We start from the raw sequence: 15,505 nt of genomic DNA on the forward strand, positions 1-15,505 counted from the left end.
CATTGTTGTCAAGCTATGGGATGTAATCATGAGATTGAGAAAGCCCAATAGTGTGGAAATGAAACAGAGTCCTTAGGACACCAGAAGACCTAGCTGGGTATTCCTTCCTTATTGCTTGTAGCTAAAACTCTCATATATTTTTTTAGATACAACTTAAATTTCATAGTGCACTTAACTATCTCCCTTGGATGATTCTGGGCTGGAAAACCTCCTTATAAACTACTAGCAAATCCCACATGATCTGATATCAATTTTAAATATACAAAGGCAGAAAATACATGGGCCATATATTAAACGTCCAAGAAGGTAAGATTCACACATCAGTAATGAATGAGTGATCCACTCACAGAAATTTATAGTAAGAGAAAAATAATATTATGCAGAAAAAACATGGGTTGCCTTTTCATACAGTTCACCTAAGATTTTATCAGATAAAAGCATCAACTAGAAGCTGTGTTTGTTGATCGGGAATTGATTCTAGTGTTTGAAAATTATTTTAAAATAATGTAAATATTTTATGTTAACTAATTTTTTAATGTAAATATTTTATGTTAACTAATTTTTTTAAGCATCTGAATTTCGCAGCTGAAAAAATGGTAAAATCTCAACTAATATCCACTTAAAACTGATCCCTAGCCCCAGTGGGCTCTATAGAATGCTACTGGGGATGGACATGTATCTATTACTCTGTAGGAATAGTTTTCAGCAGAGGAATGCTACCATTAAAAGTAACCAGGAAGCCAGATAAAATTCAAAACATATAATACTTATGAATAATTTATCAGAAATATTGAGAAAAAGTTAACAGTTATGATTAACATGTTCTAGAAGGTGGATTACAAACTGAAGAATGGTATAATTAAAGACTCAATGGATGAAATTCACAGAAGAATGGACACAGCAGGAAAGAAAAGTAATGAATTTGAAGACAGGGAATATGTTTCCACTGAATCTATTATGCTTCTTCTGTTATTAGAAATACAGTGAATTTAATTTTTTAAAAAAGAATTAACTGAGGTTGCTCATTTGTATATTTTACCTTATTATAAAGGATACGTGTATCTTGTATCTTTCTAAATCACTGCAGATTGCTTTTTAAAGATGAAAGCTATGAATCATTCTAAATTAATTCTTTTTTTAAAAAATATTTATTTATTTATTTATTTTTAGTTTCCGGCAGACACAACATCTTTGTTTGTATGTGGTGCTGAGGATCGAACCCGGGCCACACGCATGCCAGGCGAGCGCGCTACCGCTTGAGCCACATCCCCAGCCCCCTAAATTAATTCTTTTGATGTATGTTCATAATCAGGAAATAGCTTTAATGTGCAAAGCAGTAATTCAGGAAAAAAATCTGAACTATATATACCTTATCTCGACCTATTACTTTAAAAATCTGATATATTTGGCCTCTTTTTCCTATGAAATAAGCTAATTTTTCAGGGTCAGGTGATATTTCCCTTTACCACTGAATTTAATGATTTATACATTTTTTTCATGAGACATCTTAAAACTATCTAATCCAATCATTTATTTTTATCTCAAGTCAATCTATTTAGCTACTTTCAGGTCTATCTGAATATATTGCTTTAGTTGTTTCCCCAAATCCCCTCTGTTCTCTTTTTTCACTTACTTTTAGTTTCTACTCAACTTACAGCTCAGGTTGATGTTTCCTGTTCTTTAAAAAGAAAAATCTGCCCTTAAGCTTTCACTCTAAACATTTCTGATAAATTCAACTGCCATAATCCAATTCCCTAAGCTGGGTGACTTAAACAACAGAAATTTATCTGTCACTCTTGTGGAGGTGGAAGTCCAATATCAAGGTTCTAACAAGGTAGATTTCATTCTGAGGCCCACATATCTTCTTTGGACAGATGAAGACAAGAAAAAGATTCGGTCTCTTCCCCACTTACAAGGACCCTACTTGCATTACAGAAGCCCCACCCTAATGATCATCTAAAGTTAATAATTTCCCGGAAGCCACCACCTCTATAGACTATCACATTGGGTGTTTGGGTTTCAACATATGAATTTTGGAAGGCACAAATGTTTGTCCATAATACAGTCTCTTAGGAATTTGTCTTATCCTTGTGAATTTGGTAGATTTTAAATAAATATCAATTCAATCAAACTATAAATTGTCAGTCATCACCAGTAATGGATTAAAGGAATCTATCTATACTTATATAGAACGGAATCCTTATGTACTTACACATCAAGAGAATAATGAAGTTCATTTGTCCAGCTCAATATGCCTAGTAAACTTGGTGTACTAAATAGAGTGATAGACATGTCTCTTGTTGTGAGGAAGGCATGTCTGTTAAATTCATTCAATATTATTTAACTGTGCTGCATACATTGTGTGTGTCACTGAGCTTGGTAATATTTAACACAAATGTTAAATTCTTTATTCTGAGATTTACTGAGTATTTACTATGTTAATACTCTGTGACTGGTACAAAATCTTCCTGGAAGGATGATAGAGAAATGACAATTAAAAGTAAAATTCAACAGAAACATTGTAATGGATACACATTTGTGAAGTATAGTTTACTTAGAAAGTACTAAGTGAAAATACAAGTAAAATATTACTTTTTAAATTCCAGGAGTCTGGAAATAAACTGTTTATATTTCAGAATGAGAGTTTTATACAGTTCATTCAAATGTTATTGATATTTAATAAAGTTCTAACTTCATTTGATATACTTTAAATAATGTTTGATTAAATTAAAGGTAACAATAAGAAGAGTAGTCTTCAATATCAATAAGCTATATGAATGGTTATGAGAGCTATAGCACACTTTGCATATTAGTTAGAAGTAAGCATTCTTGGCTGTCATCTAAGCTTTTCTTGGGGTTAAAAAATTAATTAAAAGTTACTAAAGCTTAATTAAATGATTAGATTTAAATGATAGATGAAAGTACCAGCATTATCTTATCAATGTAATCCTGCAAGTTTCAATTTATACACACATTAAAGTTGTTCCTTAAACTACACACAGGGTGTGTTTAACCCACTGAACCTTCAGGAAATGTTGACACTATGTCTGCAGGGAAGAAAAGGAGCAACTGTAAAGATTTTTACAACATAAATGTCACCACATTTCTCGATCATTAATAATGATTTTTCCTTTATTATAAGTGCAGTTGTCTTAGTTCTCTATCCACATTCAATACCAGGGAACTCCAGTTCAGTTTTGCCTGGAATCGTTTTGAGATTTCCCGTAGCAGGTCCAGGGAAGGGATGCTCTTGTGTCACATGCAGGATCTCTGAGTTTGGATGGTGCTATGGATTCTCTCATCTGTTCTTTCTCTGCACATTGCCCCGCCATGTTGCTGAGACTTTATTTTTAGTCCCTGAATGCTCACACACTCCTTTCATTTCATAATAAATGCATATCTACCTATAAATACTAATTTTTGGTGTGGGTTAGTGGACACACTTTGAGAGATATTGTACAGAAGACAGAAATCAGATTTAATTGCCCTTTACTGATTTGTTCACTACTATGAGACAACATCTGGTAACATTTTTTTCTAATAATGATCTTGCTCAACCCCAATCTAGAAGAAATTGGTTTAGAATCACAAGACTTAGATAGGAGTTGGATGACCCAGTTGTAAGGTGTGTGATCTTAAATCCATTATACAAATTTGATAACTTCAATAATCTGTCCCCTATTGTTTAGTGATGGTTGTAATAACAACTCATCATGAGTGCTGAGAAAACTAAAGGAAAGTGAGGTATTATCACCCTGTCTAGAATTAAACACTCCATAAATGTTTTCTGCTATTATTACATCTAGTTTTATTATTATAAAAACATACTCATCATTATATGATAAATGCTACAGAATCTATTTTGCTCAATGAGTTTTCTAATTATTTGTTAGTTGTGTGCATCAGGAAGTTCAAAGGAATCCCTGAATATATCAGTAAGGAGCTTTAGGAATGGGGTATTCCAGACAACTAACACATCTTAGAATCAATGTTCAGAATCCTGAGTCCATCAGAGAGGTTTTCCTAGAAAATAAACTCCAAGTCAATCCATTCTTTCCATGCATGCACATTGTGGATCCTATGTACCTGCAGCAATAGTAGATCTCAACAACCTCTATCATTATGTTCCATTTCAATGCTTCTGGGCTTATCTCTTCCTTTCAGTATGGCTTTTGCCTTTGGGTTAGCTAACCAAAATTTGTTTTCTCCACCTTATCTAGAGAAAACTTTGGCTCCTATTCATGCTCTGCCTCTTTCTAAGGAACTAAGCTGTCATGAGTCAGATGCTTTGCCTATTGAAGCACTTGGAACTCAAACCTACTCCCAATACCTAAGGACACAGACTTGCTCATGTAGCATCAGTGAAGGGGAGAAGTGATAAGGCCCCCATCACCTCCACCAGGAATATTTCTTTCCAATGCAACCAAGTTTTTTTTTTCAAAAAATGAACTTTTTTCCTGAATCCCCTGATAATTATCCCTCTCAAATTATGTATACTAAAACTATGTGTGTTAAATTATATAAGAAACAAATATTAGTAAAACAAAACAAAAAAACTCTGTAACCTGGCTGCATACTGCTTGATACATATTATACCTATACTAAAGTACCTATGCTTTTGGTAAGTAACATAACATATGAGCAGTTAAAAAGTTTGTATTGGGTCACAGAACAGATACATTTTTCAGGAAAAAAAATGTTGCTACAACTCAAAGGAAATAAAAAAAAAAATATTTCAGGTCTTGAAATTTTACCAAAATCTTAAGACAATGTTTATTATATATATAAGCCACTAATCACTTTTACAATAGGTGGCCTATCTGATCTATTTATTTCCTTTTTATTTCTTTCAGATCAGTGGCCATTGAAGAACCAGGACTAGCCTCAAAGCAATACTGATTAATATGTTCCACTCCATCAGTTTACATATACATCAGCTTTTCCCTACTTGCATTTTATTTTGTAGTTTAAGAAAGAAAACATTTATATGCAGTGTTCTCAGATTGCTAGTTTTGTGATAGCCCCCCCCCCCCAAACCTTTGTGAGGTTGTTTAACAAAGTCAATGTGAGCCATAAAACCATTATAAAGCTTATAAGTACAACACAAAACTAGACTACATCAGCTGAAATTATAAAGTTAAAACGTTACATAGATGTAAATCATTACCTATATCAGAAAATACATAAGCATAAAAGGTGATATGATAATGGTCAAATGTAGAATTTTATACAAAACATTTTTATAAATAAAGATAAAATATGTAATGTCTTTACAATTTGAAGTCAGTTTATATAATTAATTTAAAGCATAAATTCAATGAGAATTGTTAAATAGTCACTTTGGGGAATGTCATTTTTTTCTTTGATAGAGCACCTAAGGAATATAATAAAAACATGATACATTTTTTACTCAGAAAAGGAATCAAGATTTTTTTTTAATGTAGAAGAGCAATTCAGTCAGTTCACAAAATCACGATGTAGCATTGCAATTTTGTTAAGTTCTGGAGACATTCCCCTTGGCTCAAGTCCCTGTTCCGAGAATCATAACCTTTGGGAGAGGAGTCTCCTGTGTTCTCCTTTGCTAGAAAAGTAATGAACCTTCTTTTTGCTTTTTCTCAAAACTGTGTCCTTGTTATTGGATTGGCATTGGGTACAAGGACAGAACTCGTAGTAACAAATATTGAAAGCCAGGTGGGACTAAGGAGCAGTCCCAAATCCAGTTTTTTGGGCAGGCCTGGCTCCCAAGGAACCCTACTACCTTGCTGAGGATTCATGGTGCTAGTGAACTTGTTGAGGTCCAACTGCAAGAGAGTTAGGACACAGGTGAGTTTGCCTCAAGTCCAACAGAGGAGCTATTCCTGAGTAGACAGAGGGACTGACGGACCTTTGCAGCAGCTGCTTCAGAGAACTCCCATCTTCTCTCCCTGAATGGAACAGTTTGCTCCATCATGGTCCAATTTGAGAAAAAGGAAACTGAACTCAGGAAACTCAGGATATCCTTGGCTATTTGATAAATCCCTCAGTGTGTGCCAACACTCTTAATTCCACACCTCTGATTTCTCTTTTTGGGAACATTTTTGTCTTTCCTTATGGGGACATCTGTGGCACCACTGGTGTAGGGGTCATTGTTAAGCAGAATTTGAGCACCTAAGAATGTTGCTTTTCTAGGTTCTATTTGTTGGTCTTGGGTTTAGGAATTTCCTCTGGTTGTCTGTGTTTTTGTTTTGTTCGTATATGTTACTGCCCTTTTAATATATGTCTAATACTGCATTGATCCTATGGATAGTCTCTCAGGAAATACATTGGTTAGTCAATTTAAAGATTCCTGCCTGTTGGTCATGGTCTTTGGGACTCCTCTCTTGTTGTCTCTCTTTGTGTTTCTTTTCTTTTTTAAAAAATATTTTGTTTTAGTTGTAGTTGGACACAATACCTTTATTTATTTATTTATTTATTTATTTAATGGGGCGCTGAGGAGCAAACCCAGCACCTCGCACATGCTAGGTGAACGAACACTCTACCACTGAGCCACAACCCCAGCCCCTGTGTTTCTTTTTTCTGTAATCTTGCAATTAGAGTTGGTCTGTGAGAGGTAAAGTTGATAAAACGACCACCTATAAGGATAAGCCTCTCAAAAATAATGTTTTACTGTAATAATTTGGCTTTTGAATAGCTTTCTGGATCATTATACAATCTTGAAGTTGGAGTTGGTCTGTCAAAAGTGAAGTAATTGGAAGAAATTTATACATGCAGTTCTGTCTGTTTTAAAGGATCCTGCTTCTCAGCCCTGGTTTCCATGATCCTCCACGGCCTGTTTTTTTTTTTTTTTTTTTTTTTTTTAATCTGTTACTGGCCCTTGAAGACATGAGCCATGCTGCATTGATCTTACCAGTAGTCTTTTGAGCAGAGAGACCTGGGCTTGACCTGGGCCACCCATATATTTAAGTCTGTCTAAGAGACCAACAGTTTACTGTAACACAATCTGTCCTTTGAATGGTTTTTCTGGATTATTATACAATCTTGACTTTGAAGTTGGTCTGTCATGGGTGAAGTATAAGAAAAAGAGATTCTGTATGTAAAGGCATTTATGCAGTTGCACAGGAACTAAGATGAAGTGGCTCTTTTGGCACTGCCTCTGATATGCAAGGATAACAGGACACCAGAAGAAAGGGTTAAAAAAGATGGCAGACTTTTAAACACAGCGCTGGCACTGCCAGCAGACTTTCTTAGCCTGGACCCAGGAAACTGCAGATCATCTCACTATGGTCAAGGACAGTAGCCCTAAACTGGAAAAAAAAATCCCAGAAAAGCTGTCTAGGTTGCAGAAAAATGGCTAAAGAGAACCTGGTCTCTGCCCTGCCTTCCAGCCCCTTTAACCCATGGATTGTAGAGGCTGATGGCCACAAGGATGTGGCAGTAGGTTTTAGCACTGTCAGTTCATGACCTAGGGACAGGAATAGTCTCCCCTTTTCAGATCTGACAGAACACCCGATTTGGCTAAGGCATATCCATCACTAGGGCAAAGCAGTTCATATTATAATAGTAGCCCATCCAACTAAATGCCTTGGGAGACTGGTAAAAGAAAAAGACAGAAACTAAGACCAAACTATATTTTGCAGGCAGCCCCTGCAAAGGGATCTTCAAGGAAGCCTAAAGAAAGGGATCGAAAGGGCCTTCTCCATTGCTTATCACTACACCTAGTATAAGAAAAAGGCCCAAAAGGAGTCTCTGGGTACAACTGACAGTGGGACCTCACTTAAAGTTGATGGCCTCATGATAATGATAAGGAGACAGGTCAGGATCAAAATTATCCTGTGCTCCAACCCCTTAAGTGACACCTGGGAAATACAAGGTTAAGTCACTGTTTTGTTTTTGTTTTTGTTTTATGCCAGGTTGTATGATAACTTTCCTGGGATAAAATTTGTTGTGTAAATTATCAACAACATTCATAAGAATTGTTTAAGAATATAAATTTAAGAAAGGCTCTGAAACTAAAAAAAAAATAAAAATAAAAATAGTTATAGGTATGGAAAAGGAATCTCAATACTGCATTCTACAATGGTTGCACCAATTTAAAATCCCACCAGCAATGTATAAGTGAACCTCTTTCCCCACATCCTTGCAACATTTATTGTTGCTTGCATTATTGATAATTACCATTATGACTGAGGTAAGATGGAATCTCAGCGTAGTCTTGATTTTCATTTCTCTATTTGCTAGAGGTTACTGTGACCTCAAAATAAGTAGGGGCTATCACACATAACTAAGTAAATGTTTAAGATTATAAAAATCATTTTTCTTTGTTCATAGCTATTACACAAACTGAGTATGTTTTTGCTCTATTAATTTCATTTGTATTTTCCTTATAAACTTTATAAATGCTGTCTCTTAGTGTTTTGCAGAGGTATTGCTTCTAATAAAATAACTCGAGTTACTTTGAGATAATAAGGGATCACCTTTAGGACAAGCAGGATATAATTCTAGCTTCCAGTACTAATCCTTACCCCAATTAATTGAAAGAGGTAGCTGTAAAATTAAAGATATTTAAATTATAACTTTAAGACTGGTGAAACTCTCACGCTGAATGTTTATAACCAAAAATTTGGAGACCAAAGACATGGAAGTCTTCCACTTCCATGGAAAAAGCAACAGACATTTTGTTCCTTGCCCTCTAATTTCAGCCAGGACAGGGAGAATGACAGGACTCCTCTCTGAGCCCTGTGACTCTGGTGAGTCAACCAATCTGCTAATTATCAAGCTTGATAGGACCCTAGGGTAATCAAACAGTGCACATTCTGCAGAGAGTCATGAAAGAGGAAAATGTACCTGATGGTTCTAAGAGAAGCCAGGTACAGTCAGGGAGACTCTGACCCATTCTGGCAGATGGTACTGCTGACAGGCTGGTAGAGAAAAGATAAAGGAGTCAAGAGGCTTCACACACATCCCCAAGAGTGATTTCTGAGGAATCTCAGCTGACTCTTAAGAGTAGATAGGAACAAGGTCAGTTTTGACCAACTTCATCTTAAAGTCCTGGCAGGAGAGTGTAGCCTAAGCACAGTCCTACAAGGCTATCTAAAAGGAAAAAAAAAATATATATATATATATAACTTAAGTTGGACACTTGTGTCAGCCCTACCAAAAGTAAGTAAAGCCGGAGGTTGTAAAGGAAGTTTTCTTGCTGAGAGTGCCTAATAATAGTGATCACAAAGGACTCTAGAGTTGCAAGTTTGTGCTGAGTTAATTTGAGTCTGATTTCATAGACCTACAAATGTTCCTAACCTCCTACATTGATGAACTCAATCTGTTTTTCGAGGATATGGTTATGTGTTACTGTCTTCATGGTTTTCAGAGCCTGGCTGATGTACAATGGCTTTTGTGTTAATTGTTCACAAAAAAAAGTAATGCCTTTTTTTCTTGTTTATTGCTGTCTTAGCATGATTCCTGATCTATGTTAGCCTTGTCCAGTCACTTGCGATCTGTTACTATGGACCTCTGAGTTGATCTGATGCTAAACACCCTTAACTGTCCCTGCCCCACCTGATAGAGAACAAGGACTTTGGTCTACCTTCTCCAAACTTCACCCTCTTTTAGCAGGAAGCAGCTTGAAGATATTGTTACCCATTTTTCCCATAGAAATGGAATGTAGAAATTGACAGTGGGGAAATGTAACTGTTGTCCACTTTATGCTTTGAATGTAGCCCTTGCTGCTCTGCCATTACATCTTATTTTTAAAATGGACTTGTTTCTTTCTCTTCCTGGTCTACCTGCTCCTCCCTAATCTCTCCTTTTCTAACCTCAGGGGAAACAGGATTACCTTTCTTTCCCTTTTTAGGCAGATTTATCTGTCCTTGAGTACACTCCCACCATAGGAATGTAGTAATCCAGACTTTGGGGATGGCAACAGAAGATCTTAGAAATGACTGTCTCTCAAATTAACAAGTGAATTACAACTCCAGGGAGAAAAAGTGCAAAGTAGCTTTTGAATTACCTCTTTAAAGCCCTCTGTTCCCAAAGATGGGTAGAATTATAGCCTCTGGGACAGGAGTCCCCTGTGTTTCTCCTTTGCTAGCAAAAAATTAAACCTTCTTTTTTCTTTATCTCAAAAAAAAAAAAGTTCTTGTTCCACCTGGTACTAGATGGGGGAACTAGAACAAGTCCTTCATGGTCTGGTCCTTGATTTCCTCATCTGGGACAAGGTGATGTTGACATTGCTGTTTTAGGTCTAAGTGAGTTAATACGTGCAAAACGCTGAGAAGAACACAGGAAGTATAGTGCTAGGAAAATGCTGGGATTTCTGATTACTGTTATTATTGAGGTGGAATACATTTTTAAAGTAACTGACAAAATGACCTCAATTTTTTTTAAAAAAATTGAGACTCAGAGAAGATAATGGATAATGATCTCTAAGCATCAGAGGGAGAAATATAAACATCAGTCATGAAGATACCTGACAGTTTTATTCTCAGGTGTTATCGTTTTCTTATGAGTCCCCTTTTATTTCAGATAATTACAGGAAATTTTATAAAATCATCTGATTTTTTTTTTTTTGCTTTATTGATGCTTTAAGTGCTGCATTAAGCAGAATGATTCCTGCATTTAAGCCACTAACACACCTATAGCAATCAGTACAAGCATTGAGAACAGTTTGGACTAAATGTAAATAGTGCAATTATGATACATTTCAAACCCAAGAAAAATACCTAGGAAACAAATTGAGGAAAGTAGATAAAAGAATTAAAGAGTAAGAGAAGGGAAACTGAATGTTCTGTCTGACATTCACTGTCATGCAGGTCAGAATTGGTGTCACACCTGAACACCTTCTCAAAATAGAAAACCACACTGCCACCAGAGACTTACTCCTCAGTCCTAGCAGGATGCTAAATGTTCTGTACCCTTGAAACTGCGCTCAGGAAATAATAGTTGGCTTGTGGTAATAAGAGCAGATGTTGTTGTCAGAAACCACTTCCAATTACTTTTCAAATTCCCCTGTGTTTTAGATGATTCTAAGTCCAGCTCTATAAGATCATGTGGAGAAAAGGAAATAGAAATTTACTTAACTTAGGATTCTATTTTAAAGATTGAAGGACTGTGAGACTGAACTCATAAACTCTGCAAATGAAAGAATATCAAAAAAGCAGCCTGTGGTAATAATGAATGAACCCAATGTTCATTTTCCCCAATTATAATAATATAAATAAACACATATGATGTTTGATGGCCTAAACAATGGGACAGTCATTATTTTTCTTTTTTTTATTTGTTTTAATTAGTTACACATGACAGTACAATGATCTTGACATATCATACATTTGAATCATTACTTTTCTGTAGATAATTTACACAATACGCTATTTAAGTTTTCAAAAAAAGTAGATAAATTTATTTGATAAAAAGTCTTCCAAAGTCCATATTATACCTTGTGTACAATTAAACAGGAATATGACAGATTTAAGTTTGGAATTGAATATCACCATGCTCATAAAATAAAGTTGGAATTGACTTTCTAATTAATTAGTAGACATAATAAAATATTCTCATCTGGGATGCCAAGGAGCTATTTGTAACTCTTAACATTTTAGAGTCTGATAGTTTGCTAAAGACTTGGGTCTCTTTAGGCATAGAAGTTATTATCCTAAGATATGGACTGTGTCTATCAGTGCAAGTATAGTAAAAAAGAGATAAAATATCTCCATCTAATTCAAATTAAAATCCAGCCAAGATATATTTAACTGTCTGAAATAGTTATGAGCAATATAGTAAACTTTGTTTTGGTATAGTAATCTATTATGTTGTCAATTGCTTTAATTCTGTTTCTATATAATGAGACAAAAACACTTTGTACAGATGGTTTAGATTCTTCATAATACTAGACTTAAGGGGGTAGTATTTTTTAATTTTATTTATTCTAATTTGTTATATATGACAGCAGAATGCCATTCAATTCATATTACACCTATAGACCACACTTTTTCATGTCTCTGGTTGTACACAAAGTAGAGTCAAACCATTTGTGTCTTCATAGAAGTACCTAAGTAATGATGTGCATCTCATTCCACCATCTTTCCTACCCACATGCCCCCTGTCTTCTCCTCCTTCCTCCTTTCTCTATCTAAAGTTCATCTATTCCTTTAGGGGGTAGTATTAAAAATGACATGAACATCTGCAACACATGCATGCACATGCACACACTAGAATTGAGACTCAGGAATTTAAAATCCTTTGAAAAGACAAAACATACACATATTTCATATTGAGTCAACTAATCAGATTGATACTATTATTTCTTTTGTGTTTAATGTATTGCATTTAAATTTGCAATTTTAGTTTACTTCATTTAATAATTTTAGACAAAAATTTATGTGTTTTCATGTTTTATCTTTAAATAAAATAGTAAAGAATGTAGCTCCAATGATTTACACATAAAACATCTTTCATATTAGTTAAAATATAACTAAGCAGCCAATTTACAAAATAAGTGGATAAGAATTCCATTTTGGTCATAATAAATTTTGGCCCTAGCTATGAATATATATTATATAATATATAATATATAATTCGTTCTAATTCAATGCCTATTAATTCTATTTTTCCTCCCCTCTGCCCTCTGACTGTTCCCTTCTCCCTCTGTGTGTGTGTGTGTGTGTGTGTGTGTATGGAATCTCTTCCAGCACTGGCCATTTTACAAATATCAATGCATCACCTTTGTTATAATGTACCCTTTCTGTGCTTAGGTGTGTCAAGTTTATGAAACTGGAGTCTTCTGTTTTTGTTCCCGGTTGTCATGGTTGTACCAAATCAGGTTTTATGAAAAAATAAAACAACCTGCAGAGCCAGGAAACCACACACAAAGGGAGAACCATCTGCATAGCCCAAGAAAGTATGTAACCCTGAATTATACATGACTATGTTTCTGTTTTACTATTGGATAATAAAATTTGCTACCATATGTCTTTGAGTAGGTCTCTCAGCATCTGTAAACTTCAGTGGTTTTCATCTCTAAAACTAAAATGACATCAGCCTGCTGCCCCAGGGGTGCGATCATCTCATTAAACATATCTATGTTATCATAATCAATTTGTCCTTCTCAGTAGACTGTAAAGTACACATGTGTACAATAGCTGACACACAAATATTAATCTCAGTCATTTTTATTGATTCTTTCTTAGTTATAGATAACATTACGATTCAATTTGACATAATTACAAAAGCATGAAATATAATTTGTTCTAATTCAATTCCTATTAATTCCACTTTTCTTCCCCTCCTCCCTCTGGCTGTTCCCTTCTCTCTTCTCTTACTGATCTTTCTGCTCAGTGAATAAAAAGGCAGAACATTCGTTTTTCAAATGTAGGAGCAACACTCCAATGTTGGCATAGGAGCCCACAACCTTCCTGCTTACTTTTAGATTTTTTTTGTTGTTTGTTTGATTTGTTTTTTTTTTTTAAGCTGGTGGCTTGTGGATATACATGATGGTGAGATTCACTGTGGCATAGTCATATACATAGGAAAGTTAGATCAAATCTTCTACTTTGATGGAATCACTTCTCCGTCTTCCTCACCCCCACCTTCCGTACCTGTTATTTTCAACTAGCTTCTTAGCATTCACATATAACAGAAAACATTCAACCTTTGGCTCCTTGTGTCTAGATTATTTTACTTAATATAATAGCCTTTAGTTTCATCCACTTACCAGCAAATGACATAATTTCATTCTTCTTTATGATGAATAAATACCCCATTGTGCATATATACCACATTTTCTTTATCCAATAGTCTGTTGAAGGGCACCCAGATTGGTTCCATAGCATGGCTATTCTAAATTGTGTTGCTACAAATATTGATGTGGCTGTGTTGTGGTTGTTTGCTGATTTTTACATCTTTTAGATTTATACTAAGGAGTAGAAGAGCTGGGTTAGATGGTAGTTTCACTGCCAGTTTTTGAGAAATCTCTGTACTGCTTTCTAGAGTTGTTTCACTAATTGTCAGTCCCACCAACAATGTATAAGTGTTTCTTTCTCCCACATCCCTCCAAACACAAGCTGGGCACAAACTTTATAATTTGATGACATCCCAATTATTGATTATCGGTTTTATTTAATGCTTCTTGGATAGAATTAAGCTTATCAAAATGGCCATACTACAAAAACGTTATACATATTCAATGCAATTCTCATTAAAATACCAATGACATTCTTCACAGAACTGGGAAAAGTAGTTCTAAATTTCATTTTGAAAAATATGATTCCCACAATAGCCAAAGCAAGTATAAAGAGTTATAATTATAAAGAGTGATGCTGGAGGCATCATATCAGACATCTAATTATACTACAAAGTTATAGTAACAAAAACAGCATGGTAGTGGCATCAAAATAGACATGAAAACCAATGAAAAGAATAGAAGACACTGAGACAAACCTATAAAAATACAGTTATCTGATACTAGGCAAAGGTGCCAAAATTTTGCAGGGGCAGAGGGGAGGAAAGCCTTTTCATCTAGTGCTTATGGGAATACCAGAAATCCACATTTGGAAGAATGAAACTTGACCTATCTTACCCTGAACAAAAATCTACTCAAACTGGATCAAAGACCTGGGAATTAGACCAACCCTACTAGAAGAAAATGTAGACCCAACATGCTAACATGTTGGCATAGGACCCAATTTTCTTAACAAGAATCCTAAAGTGCAAAAAAATGAATCATTTTTAAAATGTTATTTATTAAACCACACTGAGAGTGACCTGATCCATTTTTGCATATAATTTAGAACAGTAATAAATGCCAGATGTCCAAAGAGAAAAAAAAATTTTGATGAGTAATTGGATATAAGATTGTGGAGGTCAGAAACTGTATATGCTGTGCTAGAGGTATAATTCAGTGCTGGGACATTTGCCCAGCATGTTCAAGATCACGGTTTGAGCTCCAGCACTGCACAAAGAAAAAAGTGTGTGTGTGTGTGTGTGTGTGTATATATATATATATATATATATATATATATATATGAAACAAAAACCACACATATGTTTATATATATGTGAATGCATGTTTATGAGTGTATGTTCTTATTCATGTGTTTATTTTCATGACTAGAAACAAATATTAGTTACTTTTAAATAATAATTTCAGCTCTTTTTCTATGGTCAATTATATTATTTGATCACTACATTTTTCTTACTAGCAATTTTGGTATATGAAGAAGAAACTATTGATTTAATATACATATAAAATCAAATTTTATTAATCACTTTCAACACATTAAAAATGATTCTTTTAAGTTCTCTATATGAGTCACCTATAAATCATAAAGATGCCTCCTTTCTAAAAATGATTCTTTTAAGTTCTCTATATGAGTCACCTATAAATCATAAAGATGCCTCCTTTCTGATATGTACAGTTTTTACTTGTTATAGTCTTTTGCATTGCCCAAAATCGAGGGTAATATTAAATAACAATATTAAACAATAATTTTACAATAGACACATGCTCATTCCTAACAACTATTAGGATATC

The sequence above is a fragment of the Marmota monax genome, unplaced genomic scaffold, assembly GCF_021218885.2.
Source record: "Marmota monax isolate L192 unplaced genomic scaffold, Marmota_monax_Labrador192_F-V1.1 WCK01_AAM20220418_F8-fsc00044, whole genome shotgun sequence".
Taxonomy (NCBI): domain Eukaryota; kingdom Metazoa; phylum Chordata; class Mammalia; order Rodentia; family Sciuridae; genus Marmota; species Marmota monax.